The sequence below is a fragment of the Rhinoraja longicauda genome, chromosome 4 (assembly GCF_053455715.1).
Source record: "Rhinoraja longicauda isolate Sanriku21f chromosome 4, sRhiLon1.1, whole genome shotgun sequence".
Classification (NCBI taxonomy): Eukaryota; Metazoa; Chordata; class Chondrichthyes; order Rajiformes; family Arhynchobatidae; genus Rhinoraja; species Rhinoraja longicauda.
The window spans coordinates 44,737,408-44,755,286 of NC_135956.1; the positions used below are offsets into that span (position 1 = coordinate 44,737,408).

Below are 17,879 nucleotides of genomic sequence, written 5' to 3' on the forward strand. Positions count from 1 at the left end.
TGGTATTGGGGGTAGGATACTGAAATGGATAGAAAATTGGTTGGAAGACAGGAAACAAAGAGTAGGGATTAACGGGTCCCTTTCAGAATGGCAGGCAGTGATTAGTGGGGTACTGCAAGGCTTGGTGCTGAGACCGCAGCTATTTACAATATACATTATTGAATTAGATGAAGGGATTAAAAGTAACATTAACAAATGTGCAGATGACACAAAGCTGGGTGGGAGTGTGAACTGTGAGGAGGATGCAATGAGGATGCAGGGTGACTTGGACAGGTTGTGTGAGTGGGCAGATACATGGCAGATGCAGTTTAATGTGGATAAATGTGAGGTTATCCACTTTGGTGGCAAGAACAGGATGGCAATATCTGAATGGTGTCAAGTTACGAAAAGGGAAAGTACAACGAGATCTGGGTGTCCTTGTTCATCAGTTACTGAAAGTAAGCATGCAGTGAAGAAAGTTAATGGCATGTTGGCCTTCATAACAAGAGGAGTTGAGTAGAGAAGCAAAGAGGTCATTCTGCAGTTGTACAGGGCCCGAGTGAGACCACAACTGGAGTATTGTGTACAGTTTTGGTCTTCAAATTTGAGGAAGGACATTCTTGCTAGTGAGGAAGTGCAGCGTAGGTTCGTAGATTCCCGGGATGGCGGGACTGTCGTATGTTGAAAGAATGGAGCAACTGGGCTTGTATACACTGGAATTTAGAAGGATGAGAGGGGATCTTATTGAAACATATAAGATTATTAAGGGATTGGACATGCTCGAGGCAGGAAACATGTTCCCGATGTTGGGGGAGTCCAGAACAAGGGGCCACAGTTTAAGAATAAGCGGTAGGCCATTTAGAACGGAGATGAGGAAAAACTTTTTTACTCAAAGAGTTGAGAATCTGTGGAATTCTCTGCCTCAGAAGGCAGTGGAGGCCAATTCTCTGAATGCTTTCAAGAGAGAGTTAGATAGAGCTCTTAAAGATAGCGGAATCAGAGGAGATGGGGAGAAGGCAGGAACGGGGTACTGATTGTGGATGATCAGCCATGACCACAGTGAATGGCGGTGCTGGCTCGAAGTGCCGAATGGCCTACTCCTGCACCTATTGTCTATTGTCTATAATCCGATTCAGAGATAGTGCCAGAATAAACACTTGCCAATCAGGCCTCACAGAACAGGGAGATATAATTGCACAGAAAGAGACCATTTGGCTAAATGAGCCTCTGCTGGTTCTTTGCAATAACTCCTCAAGCGAGCACACAAACCAGACTCAGTTCCTGAAGCTGTTCTCCATCCCAAGTGGGCATTCAGGCCCCAGCCATTTCCCTATCCCCTGCCACAGTGCAATTTCCAACCAACATCCAAGTTATATCTTGGGAGCAGCTCAGCAGTGTCATGAGGGTGAACTTTGAAGCCAGATTTGAGAGGTGAGAGTCGATGATCACTGTGAGCTTCCTATTTTCTTTGAGCTTTAATGGTGAAAATCGGTTCATTATATATTGCACTTCCAGTCAATGCCATTACTACTCAATCGCTGCAGTGTGGCAGCTAAGGCTTAGTCTAATGAAGCCTCATCTCTGAGTTAGGTTAGAGGTTTGGGCCTAACAGATACTTTCTCAGTCTATGTCCATCTGCAGAGATCCAACATTCACTGCATATCCCCAACTGCTCTTGGAAAGGTGGTGGTGGTGGGTCACTTTCTGGAGCCACAGTTGGGGAGGATTTAGACCCAGAAACGATGCAGGTAGTGCGCAGTTTGGAGAAAGGATACGGGGATAGCATTCCATGTCCCACCTGCCTTTATGTATCCAGTGGGTCACAGATTTGGACATCAAAGTCAGGTGAATACATTGCTAGATGGATAAAATGTCCCTTTGTATCCTCATTACCAAATGGGGGGGCGCGGGAGAGGGGGGGGCGCGGGAGAGGGGGGGGCGCGAGGGGGGGGGGGCGGGAGGGGGGGGGGCGGGAGGGGGGGGGGGGGAGGGGGGGGGGCGGGAGGGGGGGGGGCGGGAGGGGGGGGGGCGGGAGGGGGGGGGGCGGGAGGGGGGGGGGCGGGAGGGGGGGGGGCGGGAGAGGGGGGGCGGGAGAGGGGGGGCGGGAGAGGGGGGGCGGGAGAGGGGGGGCGGGAGAGGGGGGGCGGGAGAGGGGGGGCGGGAGAGGGGGGGCGGGAGAGGGGGGGCGGGAGAGGGGGGGCGGGAGAGGGGGGGCGGGAGAGGGGGGGCGGGAGAGGGGGGGCGGGAGAGGGGGGGCGGGAGAGGGGGGGCGGGAGAGGGGGGGCGGGAGAGGGGGGGCGGGAGAGGGGGGGCGGGAGAGGGGGGGCGGGAGAGGGGGGGCGGGAGAGGGGGGGCGGGAGAGGGGGGGCGGGAGAGGGGGGGCGGGAGAGGGGGGGCGGGAGAGGGGGGGCGGGAGAGGGGGGGCGGGAGAGGGGGGGCGGGAGAGGGGGGCGGGAGAGGGGGGGCGGGAGAGGGGGGGCGGGAGAGGGGGGGCGGGAGAGGGGGGGCGGGAGAGGGGGGGCGGGAGAGGGGGGGCGGGAGAGGGGGGGCGGGAGAGGGGGGGCGGGAGAGGGGGGGCGGGAGAGGGGGGGCGGGAGAGGGGGGGCGGGAGAGGGGGGGCGGGAGAGGGGGGGCGGGAGAGGGGGGGCGGGAGAGGGGGGGCGGGAGAGGGGGGGCGGGAGAGGGGGGGCGGGAGAGGGGGGGCGGGAGAGGGGGGGCGGGAGAGGGGGGGCGGGAGAGGGGGGGCGGGAGAGGGGGGGCGGGAGAGGGGGGGCGGGAGAGGGGGGGCGGGAGAGGGGGGGCGGGAGAGGGGGGGCGGGAGAGGGGGGGCGGGAGAGGGGGGGCGGGAGAGGGGGGGCGGGAGAGGGGGGGCGGGAGAGGGGGGGCGGGAGAGGGGGGGCGGGAGAGGGGGACGGGAGAGGGGGACGGGAGAGGGGACGGGAGAGGGGACGGGAGAGGGGACGGGAGAGGGGACTGGGAAGGGGCGGGGAGAGAGGACAGGAAAGGGGAGGGGACTGGATGAGGGGATAGGAGGGGAGTGGTTGAGGGCAGTTGAGGAGAGGAGAGGAGAGGGAGAAGAGGAGAGGGGAAAGAACAACAGAGGGTGAGGAGAGAAGGAGAACAGGAGAGGGGAGGGAGGGAATGGGAAGAGTTAAGGAGACAGGAGAGGGGCAGGGGAGTAGAGGGAGGGGAGGAAAGTTGAGGAGAGGAGAAGATAATGGTTAGAGGAATCCCTTATCTTCAGAACAACCTTTTCTTCAGCAAGTCCATCTGATGTACAATGATGAGTGAATTATCTTCTCATCTGATTTGCCAATATAGAACAGGATCCTATTGGGGTCTTTATGTCCCAGTTAGCATGAGCTTATAAAATGCACAGTGGAGGCACAATTCTTATTTTGCTACCCCTCTTACCCCAGACAATGGAAAGCATCTCCAAGCTCAGAATGGTTAACCACGAGGCAGATACAGTTTAATGTGGAAAAATGTCATATCCTCCAAGAGAAAAAACATCAATAGGCAGTCAATTCTAAATCATACAATCTTGAAGAACAGATGAACCTACAGGATGTAATATTCACACATATTTTCCCACAAGGAAGTTGTTATGGCACTGAAGGGTGAGATATTTAATTTTGTAAATGCAAAGCAAATGGGATAAAGCAACCCTTTTATGAACATGGTGCCAGATAACTTATTGAGGAATTCTGGCCACCATCCCTTGGGTGGGATGTCAAGGCTCTCCACAGGGCATTTCCCACTTTCATTCTAGGGATGAGGAATAACTAGAGAGGATGAGTCTGAGGTCCTTGAAGCAGAGGAGGTCAGGTGGAGACGTGAGAGAGGCGTCCAATATTACAAGCTATGGAGTGAGCAAATTTGAAAATTTGTTTTTGTTCCGCAGTTCATAAACTTATAGCTTGTAATATTGGACGCAATTGTTTATGGAGATTAGAGGAGAGTAGAGAGGAATTTATTCTTTGATAGTGTATTGTAATCTTGAGTAACGTGCCTTAAAAGCTGGTTTGGAGGCTTGCTGAGATATCAATTGATTAAGTACTTGGACAGGACATGTGAAACACTTTGGTCATCAACAGGAGGCCAAAGCTCAGTGCCAGTTCTGAAAACCCACACAAAAATCAGATCAATGCCAAACTATGAGCGAGGCCATGGTTTAGTTTAGAGATACACCTCGGAAGCAGGCCCTTCGGCCCACCGCACATTAACACTATCCTACACCCACTAGGGTTAATTTTTACATTTACCAAGCCAATTAACGTACAGACCCGTACGTCTTTGGAATGTGGGAGGAAACCGAAGATCCTGGACAAAACCCACGCAGGTCACTGGGAGAACGTACAAACTCCGTGCAGACAGCACCCGTAGTCAGGATCGAACCCGGGTCTCCGGCATTGCATTCGCTGCAAGGCAGCAACTCTACCGCTGCGCCACCGTGATCAGTGGTTGGTGATGTAGAAGCAGCCAAACCACATTATTGTGGTATTCCAAGCAGGGGCTTCTTGTGACTAAGAGTCTTCTAACTTAACAGCAAGGATCTGAGCCACCAGTTGCTGCTTTACAGCGCCAGAGACCCAGGTTCGATCCTGACCACTGGTGCTGTCTGTACTGAATTTGTACCTTCACCCTGTAGCCGTATTCTCTGGGTGCTCCAGTTTCCTCCCAAATACATACCGGTTTGTAGTTGTCCCTGGTGTGTAGGATAGTGCTAGTGTACGGGATGATCGCTGATTGACGCAGACTTGGTGGGCCGAAGGGCCTGTTTCCATTCTGTATCTCCAAAAAATAAAAGCTTTGAATGAAGGTAAGACTGGGCAATAGACAATGATGGGTTGCTCAGAGAGCAGTGAAACTAAATTTCATAAACATTTACTGTAAAGTTTGGAATTTTGCTAAGAATACCAAGGGCGCTGGCAGTGTGGTTATATAGATGTGGTTCAAGACATCCATATGATGTGTTCCAAGAACATCTCTGGAAGATATCCAAAGGCTGGTTCTTATTACACAAATGCCAATTGCAACACACAAAAATAAAAAGGAAAATTGTTTTTGGGAAGGGCAAGGCCAATAATTTGAGTTAGCACACAACAAGAGAAAAAAGAACACAATGGCAAATCTAAGCTAGGAAGTGAGAGATGGAAGCAGGATAAGGGCATTAGATTGATTGCTGAGAAAGAGGTATTGTCTAATGAAAATATGTTGAGCTGGTTAGGTCTATAATCATAGGAGTTTAGAGATTAGAGTTTACAGCTGCAGTAGAGTTGCTGTCTTACAGCACCAGAGACCTGGGTTCAATCTTGACTACGGGTGCTGTCTGCACAGAGATTGTATGATTTCCCTATGACCTGCATAGGTTTTCTCCATGAAGCTACGGTTTTCTCCCACATTCCAAAGACATACTGATTTGTAGGCTAATTGGCTTGGTATAAATGTAAATTGTCCCTAATCTGCTTAGAATAGTGTTAGTGTGGGGGATCGTTGCTCGGACGGTGCGGACTCGGTGGGCCACACTGTATCATTAAACTAAACTAAACTAAATTAAAACTAATTCTAAAGAGGCTTGTGTAAGAAGGAACTTCTAAGATAGACACAAAATGCTGGAGTAACTCAGCGGGACAGGCAGCATCTCTGGAGAGAAGGAATGGGTGAAGTTTCAGGTCGAGACCCTTCTTCAGACGTTAATCAAGGTCATGATGGATTTTTGAAACAGAAATCAGGCTTAACAAATTTATAGGAATTTTCTGAGGATGTAACTAGTAGAGCAGATGGGGAAGAACCGGTGGGGAAGAGGATGGATGTGAGATGACCTGTGTGTCGTTGTATACCAGTCAACGGTATCAGTTAAAATTTGGTTGAGTGTCAAGGATATGGAAACAATTAGGGCAATGATGTTGAATGACCATTAGGTCATATCCTCATGACGTATCCTCAGTTTGTGAAAGATGCACGTAAACGCACTACCTCTTCTCCCTCAGCTCACTTTCATAATGTCACACATAGATTTCATATGGCCTATGCCAGATCTGCACTGCAAGTTCTATATCATTGCATTAACAGACAATTGCTTGGAAACATGCCATTCGGCCCATCACCTCTGAGCCAATCATTAACCACACCTCTACATTAACCCTGCACTAAAGGGATTCACAAACATAGAAACATGAACACTTTAGCAAAAATAACTTTATTTCAGTTTGAAACACCAGACCACACCACCTCTTGCTAAAGCCACTCTGGGTGTTGCTTAGTACCAGCGTGAATTAAGACTGATGTCTATGACATATCACAGCATGTCCCAATGTTGAAGTAACTTGCCTGCAGTAAAGGTCCTTTTGACTGCTGTGCTCAGTAAAGAGCAGCACTCAATCAACAGCCCATTACCAATGGCAAGCTCTTGAGCAAACAGTCCACTAACTACTGGTGAAACATTTCACATTTGCCTCGAAGAGGACGCTGTGAACATTTTATGAATTGGGGAGAAGTGTCAAAGTCCCTACTTTAGTAATTTTGTTTAAATTTGGAAGTGCTGATATGTGTAAGCACTTCTGGGCATGTGTTAGGTGTTGAGTGCGGCAGTGGGCTTGTTTCCAGAGTTAGTACGAAGGGTTTGTCCAGTGAGAGATTGGTAGGTGACTTGGTTTATAAGGTGCACATTACATGACTTAAAAAGCAATAGATTCTTTATCACCTTTGTTCTGGAATTCTCAAGCATGACCGTATATCTGAACTACGCCTCAGGGTAGCTCAGTGGCACAGCGGTAGAGCTGCTGCCTTACAGTGCCAGAGACCCAGGTTCAATCCTGACTACGGGAGCTCTCTGTAAGGAGTTTGGTGTACGTTCTCCCTGTGACTGTGGGTTTTCTCAGACTGTTCTGGTTTCCTCCCACATTCCAAAGATGTACAGGTTTGTCGTTTAATTGGCTTCAGTAAATTGTCCCAGGTGTGTAGGATAGAAATAGTGTTGGGGTAATTGCTGGTCGGCATGGACTCGATGGGCCAAAGGGCCGGTTTCCAAGCTGTATCGCTAAACTAAACTAAACTAAACAGTTGGTGTTCTCACCCCTGCAGGAACGTTAAGGGTTCAAAACTCATTCAGCTATTCTTGATTCAGACCTATGGTCCCACCGTAGCACAAAGGAAGTGTTACAGTGATACTTCAGCAGGGCTACAGACCATCCCAAGGGAGAGCGTGAAGAACCAGAAAATGTGGTTCATGTCACAGTCAACAAGGCAGGCAGAAGTGTGATGATGATCCAAGCAGAGTTTATGGAGCTATGAGTGAGGTTAAATAGCAGGAGCCAAAAGGTGTTAATGTCAGGATTACCCCAGAGCTGCATGCTAACCAGTACAGAAATAGTAGCAGAGAGAACCCGAATGCCTGGCTGGGGAGATGGTGCAGAGGGAGGCCTTGAAATTCATCATGCAATGGGGCCATTTCCAGGGCAAGCAGGACTCATAGAAGTTAGATATGTTGCACCTCAGCAGGATCAAGACAGATATCTTCACTGGGGCAGAGGGGTTGCTTGTGCTTTTGGAGAGGGTTTAAATAGTACAGGGATAGGAGCTGACATGAGAGTGAGGATGGAGAGGGAGAAAGTTGGAAGTGGAAGTTAGAAACAAAGTGAGCAAATTTAGTAGGCAGCTGATGCCTTAATGACAGCCGTCCAGTGGCTCTGGTATCCATCATATGAAGTGCTTTGAAAGGCTGGTCAAGGTGCACATTAACTCCAGCCTTTCATAGGGCCTTGATCCGCTATCGCAACAGTTCCCTGGCACTACACTGGGGTGAAGAAAGCTCTGCCTACTGACGGTTAGGTATAATCAGGCCAGCCATAATCTAGAGAAGACATTCTTTAGAGAGGATTAGAATATAAAAACAGGGTTGTAATGCTGAGGCTTTATAAGGCAATGGTCAGACCACATTTGGAGTATTGTGAACAGTTTTGGGCCCCATATCTGAGGAAGGATGCGTTGGCATTGGAGAGGGTCCAGAGCAAGTTTACGAGAATTATGCCAGGAATGATTCGGCTGCGGGGACTTCCATCCCCTTGCGGGGACTGTGCGGGTCGGTCGGGGACGAGCTGTCTGTCCGTGGGCGTGGGGAAGAGAGTGGAAGTTTTGTTGCCTCCATCACAGTGAGGGGATGTTTGGAGTCACTGTGATGGACGTTTGTGTTGGGATTATGTGTCTTGTGTTCTTTTTTTTATGACTGCTATGTAGTTTCGTTCAGTACCTCGGTACCGAATGACAAATAAAGCTCTGTTATACTGTTATATGTTATACTGTTATGATTGGGTTAACATATAATGAGTGTTTGACGGCACTGGGCCTGTAATCACCGGAGTTTAGAAGGACCTCATTGAAACTTACCAAATAATGAAAGACCTGGATAGAGTTGACGTGGAGAGGATATTTCCACTAGTGGGAGAGTCTAGGACCAGAGGCCACAGCCTCAGATTAAAAGGACGTACCTTTAGAAAGGGGATGAAGAGGAATTTCTTTAGTCAGAGGGTGGTGAATTTGTGGAATTCATTGCCACCGAAGGCTGTGGAGGTCGTCAATGGATATATTTAAGTTGGAGATTGACAGATTCTTGATTAGTACGGGTGTCAGGGGTTATGGGGAGAAGGCAGGAGAATGGGTGTTGAGAGAGAAAGATAGATCAACCATGACTAAATAGCAGAGCAGACTGGATTGGCCAATTGGCCTAATTCTGCTCCTATAACTTATGAACTTATGAACGTATAAACTTTCGAGAGAGTGTGAACCCACAAATGGTCTGTACTCAAGATGTCAAAAGGCATTGTTTAGAAAATTTACATCATAATGTGGGATGAACCGCATGCTTGCCCTGCCTTCTAGGAAAATTAAGGATTTCCAAGCACTTACAATGTTTTTGTGACATCATATTTCATTACACAATCTAAACAGAAAGTCATTCACACTTGGCTCACATCCTGCTGAACATAACTCATGCAGGCCAAGGCATAAACAGTTTGAAAGGTACAAGAGGAAGATGCTTAATAAATCTAGACACAATAGGTCATTATCTATGAGCAATTCTTCACAATAAAGCAATGGCAATGAGTTTGCAACTTGGCCCACTGTCGAATCTTTGTAGGTCAAGGCTGGGTTTATAAGCCCCTTGCTTTCGGAGCCACATTAGTTGGCCATGCTGTATAGTGATTATGCAATTTAAGTCAGCAACCCAGGAAGCTGAAATTAATCCAGAGAAAGAGTTCCAAACTAGCCCAGTCAGATTCAAAATATACATTTAATTCTAGAAAGCTGGGAATACGAACTGTGGCATTAATCAGGAAGTTATTGGTTTGTTTGGTGAAAACCCATCTGAACCTTGACCCACATACCACCCCCACCCCAGGCTAGGCCAAGAACACATCACTCCTGGATGGTCCAACTAAGTTGTGATCAGTTGGAATTCCCTGGTCTCCATATTACAAACTATGTGTTCAAATCCAATACCACACACTGCAGGGTAAAGTTTAAGTGGCACAGTGAGGGTAACCATCTGGTCTTTCAGATGAGATAACTCATTGCATTATTCCAGGGATCAGCATGAGAGCTCTCCCTGGGACAATATTCTACTTTCAGGGAACATCACAAAATGCAGCCATCTGGTGAAAGTTTGTGGGAATTTGCTGTGCAAGATTGGCATCTGTATTTTGTGCATTACAACAGTGACTACAAAATTATCTCGGGCTGTTAAAAGCTTTGAGATGACTGATGTAGTGATTGCCATTGTTTCAATTGTACATGATTGCTGCCCAACACCAGCAAATACATCACACAGAAAGTGGAAACAGGCCTGCCAACTACCTAGCTAATTCTACACTGGTCCCATTTTCTTCCCCACACATTCACATCAACTGTTCACGTTCCCAGATTCTAATGCTTACATTCAAATGAGCGAGATAAGCTACCAATCTACAGGCCTTTGAAATGTGGGGGGGAAACCAGATCTCCTGGGGGAAACCGACACAGTCACAGAGAGTTTAGTTCAGAAAATACAGGCTCCTCAGCCCACCGAGTCTGTGCCGAACAGCGATTTCCATACACTAACACCATCCTACACACAATTTATAATTTTATTAACGTTACAAACCTGTACGTCTTTGGGAGGAAACCGGAGCACCCGGAGAAAACCCACGTGGTCATGTGTAGAATGTACAAACCCGCTACAGACAGCACCCGTAGTCAGGATCGAACCAGAGTCTCTGGCACTGTAATGCAGCAACTCTACTGCTGTGCCACCGTACCGCCTACAGGAGAATATGCAAACTCCACACAGACAGTGCCCGAGGTCAGGATTAAACTTTGGTCTTTGGTACTGTGAGGCTGCGGCCACTGTGCCAGGCTGCAGGTAATGTGGGATAGGGAATAAGGGCCATGCTTGGCAGTGATAAACTAAATAAATCTGAGGGAAAGAGTACAACCTTCCTTCAAATGAACCAGCAAGGAGGGAAAGGTTGAAAGCCATCAATCACTTGAACAAGGAGACCATTCACTCAGACACTTTGCTCCTCAAAGTGGAGTTACCCCATCAGCCCAGAACAGTCCAGCTCTGCTGCTTTGAGGGCCCCTGCGTTACCGCCCATATGTGCAGAGATGTCTTATGATTGCAGATTGCCTGTTTATGGGAACAGCTTAGAAGCAATCCAGACTGTCTTTCTATTCTGCTGAGATGAGCATGCCAGAAAATATGAATAATGGCCACTTTACTGATGTTTATTCAACCAAGAGAAAGAAGTGACAGAAACCAGAGTACAAGACGTACACAAGCAGAAAATAACATTTTTCTGCCAAAGCTCTTGGTTGAGGTCCATCATCCTAAGGGTCTAACAGCCAGGACAGATACACCAGTCAAGAGAGACATTGTGATCAGCCAAAAATGTAGAGCAGAGGTAAAAAGACCACGAAGCTGGCTTATTGGGGAACTGGCCTCTTTCTCCTTTCTATTACAGCTTCACCAACAGTATCTAAGAAGGGCAACTCCTTTACTATGTGTTTGACTCCTTCTTCCATTTTCCTCACTCTCGTGATCTGACGCACTCTCAAAAGAGGCAAGTAAATCAAGAAACGCTCATACAATTACCCTGCACACACAAGGCAATTGCCAGAATTCCCTACAGGCTACAACTCACCTGCCAGTGTAACTTGTTGGGTCACAGAGGAATGTCACAAAATTCCCTGACAAAAAGCTGGAAGTAGAGAGGTTGATAATCGCTTTGGGTAATAACAATTCCTGAAACACATTGGCATAAAGGATAGCATTAAAGTAATCACCCTTCAATCTTGACATCAGCCCCCTGAGCCAATTCTGCTAACATAGAACAGTCCAGCACAGGAACAGGCCCTTCTGCCCACAATGTCTGCCGAACATGATACCAAGTTAAACTAATCTCCTCTACCTGCACGAGATCCATATCCATCTTTTCCTTGCATATCCATGTGCCTATCTAAAAACCTCCTTCATGCCACTATCGTATCTGCCTCCATCACCACTCCTGGTAGCCGGGTAGAGTTTTATACCCACACCCAACACTCAGTTAGCAATAAGGTTCATTGGGAGTTACAGAATGGAAACAGGCCCTTCGGACCACCAAGTCTACACTGACCATCAACCACCCATTTACACCAATCGTATCCTAACCCAATTTTATTCCCCTCACATTCCCAACAGCTATCACCCCAGATTTTGACACTCACCTACATACTGTTGGAGCTTTATCGTGGTCAATTAACATACCAGCCTCTGCGGTTTGTGAATGCAGGAGGGAACCTGAGCTCTTGGTCACAAAGAAAATATACAAACTCTGTGCAGCAAGCACCCGAGCTCACGATCGAACCCACATCACTGGAGCTGTGAGGCAGCAGCCTCATCAGCTGTGCCATTGTATCATTCAGACGTACTGCTCAGTGTGGGTATAAAACTGTGGGTATAAAACTGTCTACCAACCTAACTCCAGCTTGACTACCAAAGATGATTGAACAGGTTACCCACTACTGTAGCCACTCCAATAATAATACACATCCGACAATAGGCTTTACAATTGATGATATTTGATTATCCTGATTTGGTAGCCTGATTTGGTAGCCTTGGCATGTTTTCATACATATTTTATCTTCATCTGCAGGCTCCAATCTTTATTTGACCCATCCATCTGCTAAATATGTAATCCATTTAGACTTTGCAGAATTGATCACGTTCCACAAATCATTTCCTACTCCAAATATTTGTGACTGACACTGAAGGCAACGTTACAGATTACTGAAAGCATTAAAAAACGGAGAAATATTTGGGCTGATAAATGGAAACTGATCTAAAATTAATGTAATCCATTTAGACTTTGCAGAATTGATCACGTTCCACAAATCATTTCCTACTCCAAATATTTGTGACTGACACTGAAGGCAACGTTACAGATTACTGAAAGCATTAAAAAACGGAGAAATATTTGGGCTGATAAATGGAAACTGATCTAAAATTTAATGTTTTCTTTTCTTTCTCTAGGGGGTATCTGCCAGACTGACCAATGTTATAATGACACAGAGACTAGCAAAGTAGAACTCTTATCTATAATAATCATTCTGCAGCCAATCAAAACCTTTTCATTTGTCTTGCTGTCATTCTGGAGTGCTGCGTGCCTCCAGAGGTAAATAAGTGGGCGTTTAACAAAGAAGAACACCACTCTGTAATCTCAACCTGGCAGGGAGATCAAACCTGGACAGATGGGGTCTGGTTGGTTTGCTATTACACTTTGAACTACAACTGCCCCCCTCCCCCCCCCCCCCCCCCCCCCCACTGTGCCAAGTGGATGCAAAAGACCCCATAACTATTGTGTAAAATAATTTACACATTTTAGGTAAGGGTGACAAAGTGGTGCAGCAGTGGAATTGCTGCCTTACAGTGCCTGACACCCAGGTTCGATCCTGACTATGGGTGCTGTCTGCACAGAGTTTTTATGTTCTCCCTGAGACAGCATGAGTTTCCTCCGGGTTTTCAGGTTTCTCCCACATTCCAAAGACATGCAGGTTTTTTTATCTTAATTGGTCTCTGTAAATAAAATTGCCCCTAGTGCGTAGTGGACAGATGATTGTGGGTCACCATGGACTTGGTGGGCCAAAGGGCCTGTTTCCACATTTGTAACTCTAAACTAAACTAAAATAAATTGCCGAGAAGCTTCCTGTGATGTCCTGACCAATGCTCATCGTTTGATGAGCAGATGATGCCCTTACCTCACGCTGAGCTACCAATACTTGAAGCCCCTTATTGACTTCAAGCTAAGAGCTACCTAAACAGATGTGCCTTTTTCTCATCAAACAATGGTTGTTGTTTTGTGCCAATCAATACACATTTACCAAGGAGAAAATCAAAGCCATCTATCTCCCTTATTGATCATTTGCCAGATTTACACCCCTGCCTGGCGTAATGCTGGTCATTGCAAAATTGAGAGCTTCTATTATTTGTCACAGGTCTAACATAATGTACCAAACCTGGCCTCAGCAAGAAAGTTTACAAAAAACAACAATGGATAAATAATAAATGCTATGAAGTTAATTGCACCTTACCCATATCTCTAGTCTCCCTCTCCCCTGACTCTCACTGAAGAAGGGTCTTAACCCGAAATGTCACCTATTCCTTCTCTCCAGAGATGCTGCCTGTTCCACTGAGTTGCTCCAGTATTTTGTGTCTATCTTCGGCGTAAACCAGCACCTGCCGTTCCTTCCTACACATTTAGTTACCATCCCTTGCAGCTTTCATGGACTAAAGCTTAATCTCCAGACAAAGCAGAAAATAAAAAATCATCCAAGCATTAACAATGTGGTTTTACAATTTTAAACTTTGATTTATTCATTCTAAATCTATTAGAGATGCAATAAAGGGAACATTTGACTGAATGATCAGCCAGTCGTGTAATGAAAAATTACTTATTTTCCAATTAGTCAAGCCAATGTGAGATGGATAGTTCAGGCAACCAATGCGTTGCTGTTTGAAAACTGAAGATCATGTAAAAAAATTCCTAGAATACACCCAGCAATGTGGACAATGTGCAAATCTCCTCAATGGGGTGCATTTGTAGGTAATATGGGACTACAAATTAAGTACACTGCCTTGTGAGCTTATCCCTAATGCATATGTCGTGCATAGATACCTCCTGATATCCTATTGCCAGAGACCCTTGAGGCTGGCACGGTAAGGCGGGGGATGCTGATCTTTTAGCTCCATCCCTCTGCTGATTTACGAATCAGACAATTTGTCTCCTAGATTTCCGCTCTATATCTGGCTCAGAGTCCATACTCTAAATCAATCCAACTGTGTTGCCCCTGGATATGTACACACAATCCATCCTGGGCCACAGTACAGTTCGACCCAGCCCAGCCTTTTACTTGTGACATAAATACTTTGCTTTTCAATGTTTTGGGACTCTTTTGCAATTTGATATTTGGACGGCTTCCAGGAACTGCCTGCTTCCTTCTACTGATCATGTCAATCCACTGATTCTATGAGAGGTAATTGATCTCAAATCGGGCCTGGTAATTTTGTGGTGTGTGTGCGTGTGTGCGTGTGAGAGTGAAAAAGAGAGAGAAAGAGAGAGAGAGAGAAAGAGAGAGAAAGAGAGAGAAAGAGAGAGAACATATCTGCATCCGTCATGAAGTGGGAAACAGGAAGATGCTGGGATATGAGGACTGCAAAATACCAGTACACACTCAGAGAATAGGCTTTATACTTTACTTTACAGACACAGCAGAGAAACAGGCCCTTCAGCCTACCGAGTCCACACTGACCAGCGAACCCCGTACATTAACACTATCCTACACAACAGGAACAATTTACAATTTATTTTTAACCAAAGCCAATTAACCTACAATCCTGTATGTCTTTGGAATGTGGCAGGAAACTGGAGCACCCGGAGAAAACCCACACATTGCAGGGAGAATGTACAAACTCCGTACGGACAGCACCCGTAGTCAGGATCAAACACATGTCTCTGGCGCTGTAAGGCAGCAACTCTGCTGCCGCGCCACTGTGCCACCCCATCTGGGCCACAGTACAGTTAAATCCAGCCCAGCTCTATGCTCAGCCCAGCCCAGCATATTCTCTTTGCTGTGGTTACAAAGCAATGTTTCCTACAAGTGAATAACAGGAAAAGTAGTGAACAATTGAGAGAGGTGAGCTGGCACTTCCTGGAAAAAGTGTTGGGCCCTGGAGTAAAACAAGGTCAATGTGGAGAGGGGTAAAGTTTCCGATCTGGGTTGGCTCTCAGAAATGACCAGCTAAAATATCAAGATCCAGGCATGATTTAAAATAGAGCACAGAACTGCTACTCTCAGGACAAAGCTTTTAAGGACCCTTCAACGGACAAATACATTCTCACCAGAGATGGCTGGATCTCATTCTGCGAGATGTTAATTACCATCCTGAATGCACTGGGTGCACTGCCAAGACCTTATCCATGAAGGAAAGCACACAAGCCAAAACCATGGTCAGGGAAATGAAAGACATTTATCTTCTCTGAAAGGAACATTGCACACTATTTCTTCCCAAATGAATTGTATAATTCAGCTGACCCTCTAGAGTAGTTTTGAAGAAGAGCTAATACTGTCAGAGGCACCATTCTTCATGTGGGACATTAAAATGAGGCCTCAGTGGATGTGATGGACATTGAGAAGAAGCATTATTCCCCATCCTGCAGCTACATCAGTTCGCCGGATCATGTATTTGTTGCTTGAGGAAGCTTGCTGTACATCAGTTGGTGGTGTGCTTCCCTTCAAACTAGCTTTGAAGCACTTTGGAACACTGCAAAAAGTGCGTCGAAATTCAGGTTCTCAAAGTGCCACAGAAATAATTTTTTCAGCCATCAAACTAGTTTCAATTGAGTGCGAGGTCACATTGTTAATGCAGTAAAGCTTTTTGCTACCTTTGCTGTTTTATTTCCCTTTAAAACTTGCAGCCACATTATTACATAATGGGTAGCGCTCACCATGAAATTAATGGCAACTCCACACATCAACAGAGAGAGAGAGAGAGAGAGAGAGAGAGAGAGAGAGAGAGAGAGGCTTCTATGGTGACCATTTGATAGCTGGTCATTAACAGTCCTGATAAATGGGCTCTATTATGTTTTCAGATCCCTTGCGTTTGACACAGACCCAACACAGTCATAAATATGTTCAATTTATGAGTAGCTGAGATAACGCTCATGAATTCAAGCATTACAGTAATATTAATACAAGTAGAAAATTTCACAGAGAGAAAACTCCATCTGTTCACATGAAAAAACCAACATTGCTTTATGTGGTTGATAAAAGTTACCAAGCCAACTACTCCAACATCCCATATCTCTGACAATAATACACTCGTGGCTCTGTTGTAATCCACTCTAGACAGCCTATAAATATAATTTGTTTGTACAAGCCAATTCCACTGGCTCTCCAGGAGCCTATAGCCAATGTAAGGGGCACATTAAACAAACAATATTTCTCTTCCATCAATAAAATGGAGTGTAAGGTTTCACACCCTTGCTCTGCACCAAGCTACCAAACCGAGTTAAAATATTTGCGAAGACATCCTGGTCACGTGATAGCAATCTACCCACAATTGCACAGTCTGTATTTTGTCTAGCTAATGTTTTCTTAAACTTGACCATTTGGGACTTTTTGTTGTTAGTATTCCTTTTTAATTTGACGAACGAACACATGGAAATTTAAATTTGAAACACAATTCAGCTGATCTAGATCTCAGCTAACGTAACACTTCACATTTAGACTTGCAGTCAGAGTAGTCCTGGTACAAGATACACTCTTTGCATTCCTTTGCACTAATGGATGATGACATTTTATTGATGAGTTGACACGTCTTTTGCAGGAATCAGGAGGCATGGTACACACCAGATTCAAGGGCTTTGTGAAAAGAGGCATACTCTGCAAAAACCAAAAATCTTTTGCGTGACCCTGATGAGTCATCAAATTTGGCCCCAACCTGGAACATTGAGCCAATTCCAGGCCCCACACTCTAGGGTTTACTGGAATGATACTGAAGGACATTTGATAGAGGTTCTCAAATTAGGAGGAATTTTGATGAAGTAAAAAAAAGGGAAAATCCTTTTCCGGAGGCAGGAGGGCTGGAGACCAGAGGACGTGCTGAGATGGTGTGAATACTCGCACTCAGCAGATTATTAGGATCTAAGGCATGGTGCCTGAGAGGGCAGTGGGAGCAGATTCAGCGGGAACAACTTTCCTCAGATCACTTTAGGTTCTTTTGCCAATCCACATTGACAGAAGTACGAGTTCTGGGTTTAGGGAGGGAGCCAAATTAGAGATGTATTTCAAAGAGCCAGCACACGGACAATGGACAGAATGGCATCCTTTTGAGCAATGTAGCCTCCTGAAGATCTGTCTGGTGATCAGCAATGCCATCTTGCTAAATCCTGTCTGATTTTGTTTTCATTTGGTGGTTTCCAAAATATTTGTACTTTGGTTCAACCAGAATGTAGCTTTGGGACAGCCCTCAGTGGCCAAACTGTGCCATAAATATTGTGCTTGTGTTAAACAGTGTGGGGTGTTCTCCTTTGTATGCCTGTGGTGAAAAGATGTAATAGAGCTGGCTGCCAGTGATACAGGCTCCGTGTGTTGGGTCCTGTCAGTGTGTGGGTTAGGCAACCTGCCATTGTGTAATCATAGCCATCTACCCCTTCACCACACGTTTGTTGTGCCTGCCAAGAAACCAATGTCCAGAATCTCCCCTTGGAATTAGACAGAATGTGGGCTCAATCCCCAGGGAGCAATTGAGGCAAATAGCTGAATGGTTTCAGAATGGGTAGAGGCTATTCAGCACATCAGACGCATACATTTCTATTTAACAG

At 46.3% G+C, this 17,879-nt stretch overlaps 1 protein-coding gene across 2 annotated transcripts in view; it reads right to left on the reverse strand.

Annotated features, from left to right (window-relative positions):
* Nucleotides 1–17,879, reverse strand: part of angpt1 (angiopoietin 1) — a 131,167-nt gene that overhangs the window by 85,605 nt on the left and 27,683 nt on the right. The gene's annotated exons all lie outside the window — the stretch shown is intronic.